An 18,480-nucleotide genomic window follows, 5' to 3' on the forward strand; every position below is an offset into this window, starting at 1 on the left:
TATGCTCTTATCTATTTTCTATCATAGAGTTTTTTTTATATTGTTTGGCAGAAACATTTTTACTATAAACATGAATCCTTTGTTGTGTATACTTTGTTACAAGCTTATTAAATTTCTATATGATAATTTCAAATTTCAGAAGATGGTTTAACATAATAAATAGCACTTATTGAATAATTTCTTCATGTCCTATTCTTCTGAAGATTATAAGTACAAAAAAGGTAAAATTCACAGTATAATCTCATTAGATATTCTTGTAATCTCCATTTATAAAGCAAAAGCAGAAGCAGTAACAGAAGAAAGTGTTTTACAATTCAAAAAGCAGATTCATCCAGGTGGGAATAAGAACCAAAGGAAGAACTACCCATGAAAGCTGAGACCATAGATAGTAGGGCTGCTCAAAGGAGCGAGAGCCCTGAAGGAGAGGGGCTGCTCAGCAGAGATGAGGGAGGGAATGAATGTGCTGGGGGGCAGCTCCTGCCCCACTTCCACTCTCCTCCGGCTCATGTCTCCCTTGGACAGTAGCTAACAGGAAATGTGCAGAAGTGAAATGGCAGGGAGAAGATACTGAGCCAACAGGTGACTGACCAGCTACGTGCATACTAACAAGTACTGACTCCTGCTGTTTCCACCGTCAGCTTTTTTACTGCTGTGACAAAAAGACCTGATGAACAATTCTAGAGGAGGAAAAGTTTATTTGGAGGTTCATGGTTTCAGATGTCTCATCTGGCTCCATTCCTCAGGACTGCAAGTAAGGTAGAACCTCATGGCAGAAGAGTGTGGTAAAGGAAAGCAGGTCAGAACATGGCCACTAAGAAACAGAGAGAGAAATTTCATTTGCCAGATACTAGATATATGTCCCAAAGGCATGCCCCCAAGGATTCACCTTCTCCAGCCACACCATATCTGCCTTCAGTTACCACTCAGTTAATCCCAATCAGGGGATTAATCCACTGGTTAGATTAAAGCTCTCATGACCTAAGATTTCACCTCTAAACATTCTTGCATTGTCTCACACATGAACTTATGGTTACCTGAGGAAAAGTAACTCTCTGTTACTGGATTTTTTGGGGGATTTGGATAATGTTCTTGCATTGGTACAATAATCTTTAGTTTTTCTTGCTTTATCTTTTAATATTTATATATCAAAGTTCTCTTATGTTTTATTGTTTTTCAAATTCATTCTTGGCAAAATCTGCCTATTTATTCTTCTAATGAAATCCAGAATAACTTTTTCCAAGATCCTAAAAATATTCCAATTAAATTCAAATAAGTTCTAAAGAATAGGGAGTAATTTAGAGGGAAGAAGTACAGATAACATGGTGAATTCTATTAATAACACTTAAATAAATTTCCATGTATAAATAGATTATAAAGATGTAGGTTCTAGCCAAATCTCTAAATTTTACACAACCCTAAAAATATTTGAAAATTACTTACAAAAATATTTCAAAATCATTCTGAAATTATGGAGAAAAATTACAGTTAAGACATTTTAAAAGAAAAATTGATATATACTTGAATTTCAATACATTAAGCTTTATTTAAAAACTATTATAAGGAAAATGATGTCCAAAGTCCCTTATTATTTTTTCCTATAATTTTTCTTGATAAAGTGATTATGATACATTTTTTCTCATTTTAATTTCTAATATATAATATATAATATATATACATATATATACATCTTATTCTTTTCATTTTGTTGTTTCTTATATTTTTATTTTTCCTGATTAGGCCATTAATTTTTACTCCCTTTTGAGTTTATTTTGGCAAATTATATTTTTTTCATAAAAATACAATTTTACTGAGATTTTCAAATTTATGTTATTTCAAAAAATCTCTTGCAAGTCTGTGGTTTTATGGCTCCATCTTATTCCTAAATTAGTTATATGCTAAGTAAATGCTTTTGTTTCAAGTAATAGAAAATCGAGCTCAAACTGACTTACTGAAAATTTAGTTAGATCTCACTTAGGCATTACTGAATACAGCCAATTCAAAATATGTACAGGAAAATTAATTTCCCCCATTCATATCTACTGCCTCTCTTTTCCCTGTAGTTTCAAATATGTCCTGTGTCTCGAATATCCCTTAAGATCCAATATTTCTAGTTTCAAAGAAAGTATAAGCAAAGACCTTCTACAGCAAATATGCTGAGTGGTTCTCTGGGAACAACATGGTCATGTGGCTGTATAGCACTTACCAATAAGCAATACTGACTGACTTAGGTCTAAGTTACATGTTCCTTCTCCAGGGTGGGTCAGAAGCTCTTGAAATGATAGGAGCTGAGGGTAACACAGCAAATGAAAATCAAAACTGCTGTGAGAGGGAGATACTGAGGAGGTAAGAACACATAGCCACTGTTATAAGTGTCTATGTATGTGTGCTTTCTGCATTTCTTCATAAGTTTGTCTTGATGATTGTATTTATTATTGCAGGATTTCTTTTTCATAGACTAAGTGTTTAGATTCACTTTTAAAACTTAGTTTTCTAAAACGCAAATTTCCATGTTTAACTTAATACTCTAAGGTGTTATCAATTAGAAGCACCAATTGAAGTTCCTTTTGGCATAACATAAGGTAGGCTGTAAAGTGAGACTAATGGGTGTAACAGACATAGAGTCTCTTCATTGAAATAAGAGCCATAATGAAGTCTAATGCAAATTATTTATGTAGGCATATATTAAATTATTTAATGTTCAATTCATCAACTAGACTTTTATGTCGCTATATATGCCCCTGTGTTTGTAATGAAGCTTCTTTAACTTTATATGTGCTAAACACTCCCCAGCTGCTCCTTAGAAAATAAAAAATGTCTAATATTAAAAGAAGCCACCATTGGCTATACTGAGACACACTGGAGTGAAGCAGTTCATGATGCTTTTACTCAGGCATTTAATTTAACTAACAACAAGGATGCCCTTCATGCCCAGGAAAACATGTTTTTTCATGGAAATAAGATCATAAAAGTCCTAAATGGCACATGGTTTCTGAATAACTCTGACATAATTCTACTTAATGTCTTGAACATTTTCTCTACATTATGTTGTCAAACATCCCTGGATCCTGTTTATTTTTGTACCCCCAGAGCTTTATAACTACATTTCAATCTTCTGAGTAAAATGAAGTAATTGCGAAGCAGTGTCTCTTCCCATAGTCAAGAAGTAAGCTACTGGACACAGCTGGCCTTGCCTGTGAGTAAATGAGGAAAAACCAAGATGAAAAACCTTTCACTTCCTCGTATGGTCTGACTGGAGCATGGAGGTTAATTTACAAAACAGCATGATAGCTGATCTGACACTGCTGTGGCTCATTAATCTTGTGTCTAAGTGGCAGATGCGGAAGACCTTGCCTCATCCACCTTATGCAAACACTCTCCATAAACAAACATGAGGTAAAATTTTAAAAAATTATATCCAACTCTCTGTACAGTGGTTAAGAACACAACTGGAAGAACCAGATTTTCAGTGGTCAAGTCTTCTCTCTGCCCTAAGTGTTTCTGGGACCCTGGGCAGTTTCTATACCTCTCTACACTTCAGTTTCTGCATTTGTACAATGGAAATAATAGTAGCTGCCTCATAAACTTATGAAGAAGACCAATTGAGTTCATATACCTAACGTTCTCTCCACCATGTCTGCCACATTGTATTTCTTTTCTAGGGAGTCCTCTCCCACATGTTCTACCTTTTTGACAGATGATTTGGGCCTCTGTGCAGTGATAGTATACAATACCTGGATATTTAAAGCAATGAAGCCTGGGTCTTGAAAGGACATTCACGTGCTGAATCAAAAAAAAAAAGCAAAAAAAAAGTGTTAGAGCTTCTGTGAATTGGGCAACCCCTCTGTCTTCAAAGGAATGCTTCAGAGAAAACAGGGCCAACGATTTGGTGACTGATCCCCCAGGGGTTCAGATTTTCTTAATCCTCTATAGCTAGAGAAGTTGACTCCAAACAGCAAAAAGCAGAAGCACTGAGAATATAGTGATTCCCGAGGGGCCAATCAGATGCCCAGGGGGACATGACTTCCTGGTCCAAGACAGATTGCTACACAGATTGTAGGACTCTCGGAACCACTGTTGTGAACTCCTGTCCATCCTGATTTCTAGTACTCTTGATCCCAGAGCTCTGATGCTTTAAAGCCTCAACACCAATCCCTGATCCTGCACCCTGGCTGCAAGGTGCAGAACTGATCAGGCTTAATTTGCTGTTTCCTTGCCCATCATGTATGACAACTGAGCTGAGATTGTAACCCTGAAGAAGCAGGCAATGTAATCATGGACATGAAATCCTTTAGCCAAACCCTGAGAGTATAGAGTCCATGACTCTTCTAAAAACATCCAGGCAGCAAGCATAGGAGTTTCTGTAGCACATTCTCTCTAGATAGTATTTTTCTCTGCCAAAAGCCCAAAAAACAAAGGACTACCAAGAAACTTTTTTTTTTCTTTTTTTTTTTTTTGGTACTAGGGATTGAACCCAGGGGCACTTTATCACTGAGCCACATCCCCAACCTCCCGCTTTTTAAAATATTTTATTTAGAGGCCGAGTCTCACTGCATTGCGTAGGGACTCACCAAGTTGCTGAGCCTGGCTTTGAACTTGGGATCTTCCTGCTCCAACCTCCCCAATTGCTGGGATTATAGGTGTGCACCACCATGCCCAGTCAAAGAAACTTCTTAAAGTCTCAGCTTAACCTTAACCTTCAGATTAGAGAGAGGCAAAGCAGAGGCCAAAGGGTTAAGATCTTCACACATTGCCAGGTAGGTGGCAAGTCTTCCATAAATTCTGTTGTTTTATCATCATTATAATGATTGAACAGATAGAAAAGGACAGAAGAAAATAATTGCAGAGAACTTTTAAGTGCATTAGAAGAAATATTAAAAATATCACTATATATTATATTCTTGGCAAAAATAGTTTTTACTTAAGGTGAATGGAACAACTGCCATAAAATTGGACCACTTTGGATAGAAAGAAAAGATTTTCACTGCCTTGTCAAGTCGTCATACTCACTTCCATTTTCCCCCTCAGTAACTTGCTTCCTCTTTGACTTACAAAATTTCTCTGGTTGACAGACACTCATAGTTCCAGCACTACTTGGTTTAGAATCTTGATTGGAACCCTCATTTTATTTCATTTGGACTTTTGAACAAGGATACAAATTGTTTACTTCATGAATAGCATATAATGCACGAAGCACCCTACTGCTGGGAATTGTCCCCAGGTTTGCTTCTACAGACCTAAGGAGGTCCTTAGAATTCCACCATAAAAAAACAAAGATGACCTGAGAAAAGGGTAGTTGCATTTCTACTCTGCCAGTGTAAACATCCAAGGGAGGATTACCAATATCTGGACAACTCAGAAGGTTGAGAATTTTATGTGAACTCATACAGAGATTCTGCTCTAGGGACAATCAAGTCTGTTTTTAGCAATCCCCTGTCAGGGAGATTTATATATGTCATGAGAGCCTGAATGCACAGTATTAACTATTGATAATTTTGAGTTCATGTCTTATTGTTGCTCTCAAAGAGTTCAGAAGAATGACTTATATTTGACTACTTCATTAGAACTTGTGTGTATAAAGTGGAAAAATCAGTGAAGCCAAATCCTTCACTTAACACTACCAAACAAGAATTTTTAGTCTGTGAGATAATACACACCAAATAACAAGACCTTCAGAAATCTAAGGTTACCCTCTATTAGCATGACCCATTTTGTTGAGTTTTACAAAAATGTAGACCCTTATCATCTAGAAAGCAAGAATCATGACTTATGATTACAATAGTTCCCCCTTATTGACAGGGGATACATTCCAAGACCACCAGCAGGTTCCTGAGATAGCAGCTAGCACTCAATCCTATAGTTGCTGTGATTTTGTGTACACATACATACTTTTGACAGATTTTACAAATTAGACATAGTAAGAAATTTATAAGAATGATAGAAAAAATAATTGTAACCAGGTAGAAGTCATGTGGTCTCTGTCCCCCTTGGCCCATCCTTGTCGTGCTGTATCGGTCCGTCTTCATCTTGAGATGTGTGATGATGCAATGCTGCAGTTGATTAGGGGTAACTGAAATGGAGAAAAGAGAAACTACCAAAAAGGGAGGACAACTGTATTCTCTTTGTTATAGTGCCCATACCCACCCCAAGGTTGTTAGTGTAATATCAGTTATTTCCTTCATGGTTTTTAAGGTAATTTTTAATTAATTATTTTGTTAAGTCATTCAATGTTTCTTGTGCTTCATAAAGTTAGTTAGAATATAGACTCAAGTTTGAACTCTAAATACAGAGCCAAGTATACAGAAAGTGCTGTCTTAAACTTTAGTTAAAAAATTAACCTGGTCCAGTTCCTTCATGTTGCATTAACAGATGAGGAAATGAGGTTTAGTGGTCTTATTTGATGTACTAGACACAATGCTTTCGTTCAAAGGCAAAAAAACAGAAGTGAATACTTGTGTCCTCACTCTTAGGAGTTGTTATTTCCCCTTCTACAACAATTTGTTTCTTTAAATAAGTTAAAAAAGTGGTTCTCAGCCCTAAGTGCACATTAGAATCACCTAGGGAGGTTTACAAAATCCCAATGCCCAGGCCACACTCTTCATCAATTATTCAGAATCCATATGCTTAGAGTTCTCTGGCAAACTCCAAAGTGCACTAAAATTGGGAACTGTTGTGTATTTATGTGTGCACATACAGTTGTGCAAAAGAAGGTCCACAATTTAAAAATCATTTAGGAGCAAATTAAGAAGCAAAACCATGTTTTGAGAAGGCTCATTTGGCAGTAGTGTGGTTTTGCAGAGGTTATTTGATAGTACAGGACCAGTTTCTTGTTCAGTTTCCTAAATAAGAAATAAAAAAGACTTTAACTCAGGTGATAGCAATGATAATATCACTGGGAGAATATGAAGGATGTATGAGATGCTTGCAGAAATAGCTCCACAAGATTTGGAAACTGATTGGATGTGAATGATACAGAGAGGAAAAACTTCAGGGCCTTGACAAGTGTGCCTAGCCTGATTCTGGGAATAATTTGTTACCCACATGTGGTAAATTAACACTTTGAATGACAGTGTACCAATTTGCAAATTACTTCTTTCAGGGCATTAATGACTGAAGAGTATAATCACCATGGCATTATTTTTATTGGCATTAGCATTAATAAATATTTCATGAACAACCAAAAATTACAGTGCCTATACTTTGAAGAATAGATACTGTTCCAAAATATGAAATCCAGATCTTACACTATTACCAGTGCCAAAATTTCTCTAAATATTTATAAATAAAATAACAATTATTTTGAGTGGAACATTAATTGAGATGGGTTGCAATTATGCTTAATGTTAAGTAGTTTTGTTTATATAATTATAAATTGGAAGGCCTGAAGAATTGAGCAGCATGAATTCTAGCAACAATTCCACTGTAATATTGGGAATTTCATAAATTCTCAAGTCTCAGTTGCCTTATCTGCAAACTGAATAAAACTGTACTATATCCACCTCACAGAAATGGTCTGAACCAGATATTTTCCCCTTTACTATAGGTCTTCGTGTTAAAAACATTTAGAAGATGATAGAGTTTAGAAAGAACACTGAACAGGGAGTCTAATTTCCAATGATTCCCATTCTATTCCACAAGGTGCATATCATGGTCTGAATGTTGTATCCTCTAAAAACTTGTGCTAAAATCCTAACTTCCAATGATAGGATACCACACAGTATTAGGATGTGGGACCTTTGCCCTCATTAATGGGATTCATAAAATAGGCTGAAGAGAGTGCATTTGTCATTTTCATCATATGGGACACAGCAAAAAGGTGTCATCTATGAAACCAGAAAACAGGTCTCATCAGAAAACCCACCAAACTTCCAAGTCTCTAGAATTGATAGAAATTAATTTTGACCCAATTTATAGTATTTTGTTATAACCTCGCAGACAATGTCAGAATTGAATTGGTAGTTTCCAATTTTCCTTCCAGCTCTGGAGTTCAAAATTAAATATCATGGAGTATAACGCTTTCAGGAGGATGAGTGTATCAAAGAAAACTGATGAGATATCAAAGAAAACTAACATGCTAAATTTCTAGCAAATTGAGAAGATGGTGTCCTAGACCTTAAAGAAAATAGGACGAGTTGTAGAACTGTCTTTGGATCTTTCTTTACCCACTGATTGCACAGAAGCCCCTGAAGCTTTGAGATGGTAATGCAAGGCCTTTCTATACGGTTTTAAAATATGTGTTGATGTGAGTGATTTTGTTACCATTTTCAAATGTGGTAGTCCAGGCCTTTGTTTGATAGGAATATTTTAGAGAATTTATAAGAGAAGTCGACTTTACACGAATGTGAGGTATGTGGAGAAGAAGGCACTTTATTTTGTGGCATTTTGGCAGATCCCTTTCTCAACCTGCCTGCATAGGCATATAAGTAAAATAAATTGATGATTTAGAAGGATTGAGTTGATGAAGTGCAGCAATAAAGACTGCCAGGTATAGGAATAATTCAGTCTTTATTCTAAGCCCCTCAAATGGTATAATCCCAGAGAAAAATGGTCACCATCAGCAAACTTCTAGTGAATGCCTTCACACCCCTGGAAAAGGGCCTGCCAGATTTCTCAAGGAATTATGAAGTGAACCAGACAAAATAAGCCCATTCATTGAGCATCAACAAGACAGGTAGGAGGAGCTGATGAGCACCATTTCTCAGATACAATACATTTAGGCAAGCAAGCCACAGTTTTATATAACATGCAAATGAAAATGATAAAGTAGTAGCATCAGAACCACTGCCCTCAAAAGTTGCATTTAAGAGTAAAAGAAAATAGAATTCCTAAGGGCTTGATACAGAGGTCTGGTGAAAATGACAAAGTTGTTTAATAGGACTAGTAGAAAGAACTGAAGTCATTCAATGGGCAGGAAATAAATAATTCCACAAATATTTATTGAGTCCCTACTATTTGCCTCGGTGGAGCTTACATCCTGGAGAAAGAAAAACACTAGTAACATAGTAAATTAGATAGTATGTTAGAAGGAAATATGCAATGGATAAAAAGGAGAAAGAAGAGTCCAAGGATTTTATTTTACTTAGAGAATGAAATAGAAGTCAGGACAAGCCCCTCTAAAGTGACATGTGAACAAGGATTCAAAATATATGTGGGCATCTGCCCAGGGGTAACTGGGAGGCACATTCCGGGCAGAGGGAAGAACTAGGGCAAAGGTACTGAGATGAGAATGAAGGGCTTGTTGAGGAAGGACAAGGAGTGTAGTTTGGATGCAGGATTGATGAGGGGAATCATAAGCCTCCTGTGAGAACAGAGACTGGAGTGGGCGTGAGTCGTAACTGGACGCCATCTTGGACTTTTGTGAGGTGTCAGGCAGAGGAATGGCACCATTGGCACAGAAGAGTTGAACCACCTGTGTAGACAAGAGACTGAAAGTGCAGAACATCAGCCTATCAGGAGATTGTAGCACTATAGAAAAAGAGGGCAGCGTGACTCTGATGAAGACGTGAAAATGGGTTTTGTGGTATATTATCTAGACTTGCTTCCAGGTTGAGTCATATTCAAGTGCACATAAAATATGGTGGGTTTAGGAAGAGAAAGTGAACATCCAAACCTGGAGATTTTGCTCTTTTCTATTAAAATTTCTCCTTCAAAGAACCCATCCTTTTTAAAAATTCAGATATGTTCTTTCTCCTCTCAAACTAAAACCATATTGCTGTTCCCTTCCTCTTACTTGAGCTGACATTCCTTGCCTCTAAATACCTGCCAGTTTCCACTTGGTCATGTGTTATTTCCCCAAATCAGTATTTCCAAAATTTATCCTGTCACCACCCAATTTAATTGTCTCAGTCATGAGTCCAGAAGTCTGTCAACCACTCTGGCTTGAAACCAGAAGCCTCTCTGATTCATAGCTCTTTATCCCATATATATTGGCAATCTTTGAAAGGTTTTAATGATTCTTCCAAAACATCTCTTGCATAAATTATGTCCTCTCTTTCTTACATCCCCCACCTAAACAAATTACCTGTCATCCTTGTATTACTGGAAGTTTCCCAAGAATTCCTACCCCCACGTCCTATTCCATCTCACCTAAGACCAATAAACACGATTTTTATTGACACATAAAACATTTCAAAGGTCCACAGTGTATTAACTATTATCTAAAGAAAAGGGATCATTAAGTATGAAAATATTGTTTACACTGTCCAAAAAAAAAGGAGAAAGCCTTTTTTTGATTGTATGAAATACAATAGTTTTGATTGTATGAAAATCGACATTATGTTTATTAAAACATAATGACTCAAAAGATAAACAAACCTGGACAAATGTACAATTGTTGCTTTCAAATAAAGGTCCTTGTTGCTATAAACCAGTTGGACAAATTATCAGTGATGACATTCATTGTCAGTAAGGTATTGATTGAAGATCCAATGAATTGCCTTTTTGCCAAACGATCTGATAAAACTTATTAAAAAACTTTTAGAGAAAACATTCTATTGGCATTATAATTTAAGCTTTATTCATTTTCTTCAGGAAACATGAATGTAGTGTTTATAAAAAGTTTTTCAAAGAATTGGTAACAAAATAAAGAGTGGGAAATTACCCAAATATTCAATAATAGGTCTTTTATTTTAAAATGCACTGTAACCAGTGATTGATTATTACAGAACCACTAAATATTTAGTTTTTGAAGAATATTTAAAATCATAGAAAAATACTTTTAAAGGTAATATTTACAAAATACAAAATACAAATAAAGTATATGTTAGATTCCTATTGCTGCTATAACAAAATATCATATACTTTCACTTAAAATGACATTAATTCATTATCCAATTGTTCTGAGAGTCAGAAGTCTGAAATGGGTCTCATTGCTACAATCAAGGTATTGGTGAGACTTCATTTTCTTCTGGAAGCTCTAAAGAAGAGTCTGATTTTTTGCCTTTTCGAGTTCCTTGGGACTGCCTACCTTATTTTGCTCATGGTCTCCTTCCTTTTAAAAGCAGCAATGACTGATTTAGTTTTTAATCACATTTTATTATTCTCTTAGTGACTTCTCTGACTCTTTCAAATTTGCAGGACCCTTTGATGACCTTGGATAAACCCAAATAATCTAGGGTAATTCAAATAATAACAATAACAATAAATAATCCACACAATCCAGGATAGTCCCTATTTCCCAATCAGCTAACTAGCAAGCAATGCACCTGCATCCTTAGTTTCTCCATGCTACATACTCTGGGACTTAGCCATATATAACCCAACATATTCACAGGTTCCAGTGATCAGACATGGACATCTTTAGGGGGTTCATTATTTTGCCTACCACACTACATTTTAAAATTTTATAATCTACAAACACTTTTGTACATATAGAATTATCCAAAGTAACAAAATATCAACAGCCAGCCCCAGTGGTTGGATAATAAGTACTTTAAAAAATATTCTTTTGTATCTTCCAAATTTAGTGTTATAAACATTATGATTATTAAAAAGAAGGGAATAAAAGTTATTCAGTGAGATTATTTTTGTTGTTAGACCAGTTTAAACTCCTTTCCACAATTTTCCAAGTCATTTCAATCTGTCACTAATACTCTGATCTTGCCCTCCTGTTGTTCTTTTACCAGTTTCCCTTTACAAATACCGGCCATCTTAACTAAAACTCTTCTTGAATTGACATCTCTTCCTCATCTAAAGTTCTACAACCCAGTCTGTACCATGAAATTCAACCAACTGCTCACTGCTTAGTTTTGGATGCTATGTATGATGCTGCTAATGAGAAGTGGTTTCTTGTAAGCTAGTCCTGGGTTGCTCTCCTCTTTTGTTTTTCAAGACTTGCTAAGAATATAGTGTGCACTTAAAAACACTTGTTGAATTATTCTTCTAACATTTTCAAGCAATATTTCTTTGGTTTAAAATCCTTGCTCAAAGAAAATTATTTTGCATGTGAAGAAAAAAAAACTTGTTTTTTACTTCCTGGCCACTAAATTCTCACAGTCAATACTTTTGTCTCTGTTAATCTCTCTCTTATAATTTCCTTTTCCTCTTTACTCATCCTATTCCCAGTCTATAAACAAGGTTAAGTCCCCTACAATTAAAAAAAACAACAACAAACACACAATTCTGCATTCCTTTCCATCCACTTCTCACAATTATTCCATTAACAAGCAAGAACTTTAGAGTCCATTTTTCCCTCTTTAGCCCTGCTTTCTCCCAATTGTTTCTCTGGCCTCCAGCACTCCATGACACTTTTCTGACAGGTGACCAATGAGCTCTTGAGAGCCAACAAGTGGGCTCCTTTTAATCTTCCCCATACCTAGCATCTCAGCAGCACTTAACAATGGTGGTCATTACCTGCTTTCTGACCGCCTTCATTGACTTCTAACGCCTTCTCTCTGGACTCTCATCTTTTTCTTATGCAATGCATCCTCCGTGCTTGCCACCAGCATGATCTTTCTAAAACATGGTTCTCAGTAGTATTTCCTACAATGATGGGAATGTCTTCTTGTAACACAGGTACAACTAGACACATAGTGGTTGGGAACATAAAATTTGAGAAATCAAACAAGTAACTATTTAATTTTGATTTAATAGCCACATGTGGCTAGTGGCTAAGTCTTAGATATTACATTTCTAAAGCATGCTACATTTGACAGCTTCCCATTAACAAGAAGTTCTCTCACAAGCCTAAGGATCATCAAATTAGGTTGTAAAAAATGTCGATTTTAGAGTTTTATTTCATTTATTTATTTATAAAGTCAAGGTCCTGCTGACCTAATAGTGATATTTCCCCCAGAGACAAAAGGGGCTTTCTTTTTCTTCTTCTTTTCTTTCCTTCTTCTTTACAGATGGACAGAGGTAAAAGATGATAGTAATTATCTTGACCTAAACTCAGAAGACTAGTTGATACTTGGTAGACCCAACCCCACCAGCTCCCAATTCAGAGGCTCATTGATTTATTTTAAACAGAGTGTTTTCAGTACTTCTTGTTTCTAAGGCTTTAGATGTTAAGATTTAGATCTAGGAATGAAGACCCTTCCCAACTAATAATTTCAAGGGTAGAACTCAATATGACCTGAAATAGAAACAAATAGTCAATTCTTTTGCATAAAAACATTCATTTAAGTCACATGGGTAGGCCAGATCTCTGAAGGTAAGGACCAAGTATGTGGATTCTAAATCTCAGCAGTAGCCTAAAATTTAAAGTACAAATTCCCTGCCATGATCTAGAAAATCTTGCTCCAGTTTTCCAGTTTCATCTTATATACTGCAGCACATTCTCCCCACTATCCTTTATCCTATTTTACCAAGCCATAATAAACTACTTGATACACAGAAAGTATTTCTATTCACTAAGAACTGTTTATTTATTTGTTCATTTATTTACTTAAAGTACTAAGAATCAAATCCAAGGGCATCCACCATTGAGCTATATCCCCAACCCTTTTCATTATTTTTATTATTATTATTTTTAGACAGGGTCTGGCCACGTTGCCCAGATTGGCCTCACACTTGCAATCTTGCTGCCTCTACCTTTCAAATTGCTATCAAATGTCACCTGGTCATTGAGAAATTTTTAGGTACTGGGTACCTGTCATCAATTTCATTGATACACAATTTTTTGAGGAGAGCATATCATTTACTAGTTTATTGATAAGGACATTGAACCTTAGGTTAAGCAAACTCCTCATTATAATGCAACCAGTAATTAGCATGTTAGTAGAAATTGTATGCAGGAGCTCTGGATTAGATGTGCACAAAAAATCAGGAGCAGATACTGAAAACTTGATCTAATCAGAAAAATTACAGGTAATCCAATATACAGCATCATTCATTACCTGAAAAATGACATGCAAAAAATTCAATAAGACACATTCAACAGAATATATTCCAAGATGACTGGGTGGGGAACGAGAATGAAGTACATGCATGAAAGAATATAAATAAAGGAACAGGACGAAAAATGGGCCTTGTTTGAGCCAATTATATGCTATGACCTAGAGAGACAAACACTAGCATTGGAACATGTTAACAAGCAATTGTGAATTGCCCTTTGATGTTTTTAAATACTAACCCCAAACACTTTGTGTACATTACTGAATGAAGACATGAGGTGTCAGAAGTTGAGTTTTGCACATAAATGCACTCATGTTTCATTAGGGAGCTGGGAGGGCAGTTAATTGTGTCAGTTCATGGTTTCCTCAATGTTTATTTTCCAGTTGTCTTAGTTGTCTACTATGTGCTTATTTTTAAGCCTTGTTTCTTGTATAATCAAAATATCTGAAAAGGAAAATTGTCACTACTGCATTTTTTTGGTATGTTACTTAATTTATTCATTGGACAAAATCATACTGTATCTTTGTGCCCTAGACATATGCATCAGAAACTGTGCCAAGTTCTTTAATGAATATAAAATATTTCTGATAATTATGAAGTATGAAGTAGACGGCCTCCTACAGTCTGATTATTTACCATCAAAGCTTATCATGGTAGTATTGAATTTGGTCCTTATGTCTAGAACAATCAAATTTATGTGAGCACATGCAGATTGTTCTAATTATATAACCCCAGCCAATCATTCCAGGAAAAACTATCAAAGAAAGATTAAGCTGTAGCCCTGAATAGCAGAAAGTGACAATAGAATGATACTATATGCAAGATATTTGATTCATATTTGATTTTTTTAATATATTTGCCAATATTTTACTTCTATTGGAGTTCATCTGAATATATTTTTTCTCACCAAAATGACAGGCATGAGGAGAATATTTTAAAAAGTAATATCTAGTCCATAGAAACCCAACATTCTTTTTCTCTGTTGTTGTTGACTGACTAAGTCTGGTTCTAATACTGAGTGGAATTTCCAAACATGACCCTGGGGCAAGACAGAAAGCGTAAGTCAACATATTTCCCAAGGTATTAAAACTATCAGGAGGAAGTTCTAGTGTTTCCTTAAACACACACAATGCAAAATGAATCAAGATATGATGTCATGCTTTATTGAAGTATTTATTTTCATTACAATTCACACAGTTCTTCAAGGTCAAAATGACACTGGTCTTACTAGAAAATATGAGATTCGAGTTACATAAATCCTTCTCTACTGTTTAGAAAACAAACCATGAATTTTCATGAATTTGGGACACAATTCTATGGGATAGATGGTATCAAAATTCAAAGATAAGTGACAATATTTCTTTTCTAAAGGCTTCATTGGGAAAAAAAAGTTAACTTTTGTGGTTATGTTGAAAAAAAAAAAATGCAAAGACCAGTACAGCCTATCCTTTTTTCTTTAGAAGTTGCAGAGGTCTTTTTTTCAGCAGTGTGATTCCCTGACATCCCCCTACTCTGCCATTCTACTAAATTTCCTCTCACATCTTCTATACAGCCCCCTCCCACATACACAGGACAGAAGTGGAACAAGTGGAGAAGAAAATGATGAGAGTAATGCCGAGGGAAGACAGCAGCGTGTTTAACATCACAAGATCAGAGGGAGCCCAGAAGCAGAACCTAGAAAAATCCTTTCACAGCATGCAATATAGAACAAAAATCCCCAGAAAACTCAAATACTACTATTATCATGTTTCAAAACAAGAAAGCTAAGAAAGGTGACAAAAGGACCCAAGAAAGGATAGCACATACTTTCAGCCACCTGTGTGTCAGGTAGAAAGTTTTCATCAGAAGGCTTTAATTCTTTCCTTTGATGTCTAAGCCCAATCAAGACAATAATATGTCCTTGAACCAAAATGATTCCTCTATGGTAGACTATACTCTGGGTGATAAACAAAGCTTTTAAAGACATAAACTAGCTCTGTAGGTGGCCTTCACTCACTCCAAGAAAGCTTTTGATTAAAATAAAAATGTATGTAGGAGTGAAGTTGAACGAAGGCATACAGAAAGTTTTATTTCATTTGGAAAAAATAAACATGAAAATGAGACCTCTCGATACCCTTACAAGGGTAGACGAATTGATCAAACCAGCCAGTAGGAAAAAAGGAGAAAGAACATCTTCCCTTCAACGGCCTCTAGATTTTTACTTTTAGGAGAATAATCATCAAGTGTTGAACTACTCCTAAATAATTCTTTTCTATAGTGTCCTCTACTTGCTCAACAACAAATACGAACATCTGTTCAATGGGCTTAGGTGAGAAGGCTGAAAAGCACCCTCAGTTAAAGGAAGCTGTGTGATTTGTGACCTAATGGCATCTATTTTGAGGCAGCCTTCTCCGATGCAGAGAAGAATGCTAAGGCAAACCAAGGGAAAGAAGTCAAAAAGCAGGTGAGAAATGGAAGAACAATGGGGAGTAAAGGGAAGAAATTGGGGCTGGATTTCAGCATGAAGAGAAGACATTCTAATAGAAAGAAATCTCTTCTGGCTCATAACTGCAGACAGCTATGATAAAAGTGAAATCTTGCTATCCAGTAAAAATTGAAATATGAAAACATTAGATATTGGATAATTGACAAAGAAAAACAAGTTTTGAGAATTGCAAATCTATTCATTTAGGAGAATATTCTGTTAGGTCTTGGTTGAACTGTAAACATAATATTTTCTGAGTACAACTCCCACAAAGGATTTCATGGGCACAATCACTAGAAGCACGATCCTTGCTTAGACTTCAGGACTGAAATTTCTCCAAAAGAGAAATTTGGAATTGTACTATTTAATTTCTCAAGGTACCAGAGTACTAGAGGTACGAGACAGTGCCAAACCATTTATTTCAGGTTCTCCTAAAGAATATTTTTTCAAGCATCCACAGCTGTTCAGGGAAGGGAGGTGAATTTGGTGAAATTTGGTTGAATATGCTTAGTTATTATTTTTCTAGGAAAACTGAAAGGCATGAAAATCATACACACATTTTTAATCTGCGACATGTTCTGCTGGCAGATTTGATGGTTTGTAAAGCAAAACATTTTTGTGTGTGTGTGGAAATCAATGCAGAAGAAATATAAAATAGGCTGTTTCCTTTTTCATTTTAAACTAAGCTTTTAAATTTTTAATTGTTAAAAATTATAGAAATGTTGCCATGTAAATAAGGAAGAATTTTTAAATTAATTTAAATTTTCTCTTTTATCATCTTTCACTGAAATAAAAATGAATATAATAAAAAGCACATACAAAAAAGAACTTGAATCCTTCTATGATTCAAACTATTGGGTCAACCCCTCAAATCACGTATAATCAGAAATTAACAATTTTTGATTTTTGTTAATAGTAGAGGACTGGGAAGGTAAAATAACTTAAATCGATATTCATTTACACACATTTATTTGAAACAATATTTTTCATGTCAAATAATACTTATTTTTAAGATTAGTATGTCTAGTAACCACAGACACATATAAATACACTAAAAAGATGGTGCTCTGTGTTTTTGAAAGTTATATGTAATATACTTCATTGTTGAAAAAGTTCTAAATGCTTAGGGTAAGCATCCAAACACCTATAATTATTAATGTCCATGAGAAAGCCATGCAATTAAGCTATCAACTGATTTATTCAGATAATTATAAAGGTTCAGGATTAGTGAGTTCTGGTTTCACATAGAAAAAATATCAATCTAAATTAATCATTAACTTAATAAATAACTTTAAAAATACTTGACCTTTTAACATTTGTAGCAATTTTTTTTTCTGGCGTAAAATATAGAAATTTGGAAAACTACAGATTATGTAAAGAACAAATAACATAATGAAAAGTATCCTAATCTCACCAATTAAAACTTAAGTATAAGTGTATTTTCCTCACAAGAAAAGAGAGAGCAAAAGAACTAGGAGAAACATAAAATTGGAGATTAATCACTTATAAAAACAGTAATGTTGGGCTGGGATTGTGACTCAGTGGTGGAGTACTTGCCTAGCATGCATGAGGTACTGGGTTCGATCCTCAGCATCACATACAAAACTAAATTAAATAAAGTTGTTTTAAAAAGCTGAAATTCTTAAAAAAAAAAAACAATAATGTTACTCTAATATGAAGGATATACCTTACTTCTTTTTTTTTTTTTTTTTTTTTGATAACAACAACTTTGTTTATTTGCTCAGCAGGTATCTATGAAATCCTACAAAGATATATTCTAATTTTCAAACAAAAGTGAATAGATTTCTTAAATTGGCAGTTAACTGAGATGCCTGGAATTAATCTGTATGCATTGAAGTTATCATTTTTCAGCTCAGATAAAAGCTTCATATCTTCTTCCAAAAGCTGACAAAGAATGCATTTCATTTATATAAAGAATCACTTTTTGATGTGACTTTTCCAGTTAGATGTGCTGCAGTAGTTTCCTTACTTTCAGAACACAGATAACTTATATCCTAATTATTTTTAAATTTTGTTTTACTTTTACAGACTGCATTTTGATTCCTTACTTCTTAATATTGGTGTAACAATTTTCTCAGTTAACCATTTTGCTCTTTTGTGTTTTTGATTTGTCGTCAATTAACACATTATGAATTAACATGAATTACTCTTCTTAAAGATTTCTT

Source organism: Sciurus vulgaris (assembly GCF_902686455.1).
Source record: "Sciurus vulgaris genome assembly, chromosome: 8".
NCBI lineage: Eukaryota > Metazoa > Chordata > Mammalia > Rodentia > Sciuridae > Sciurus > Sciurus vulgaris.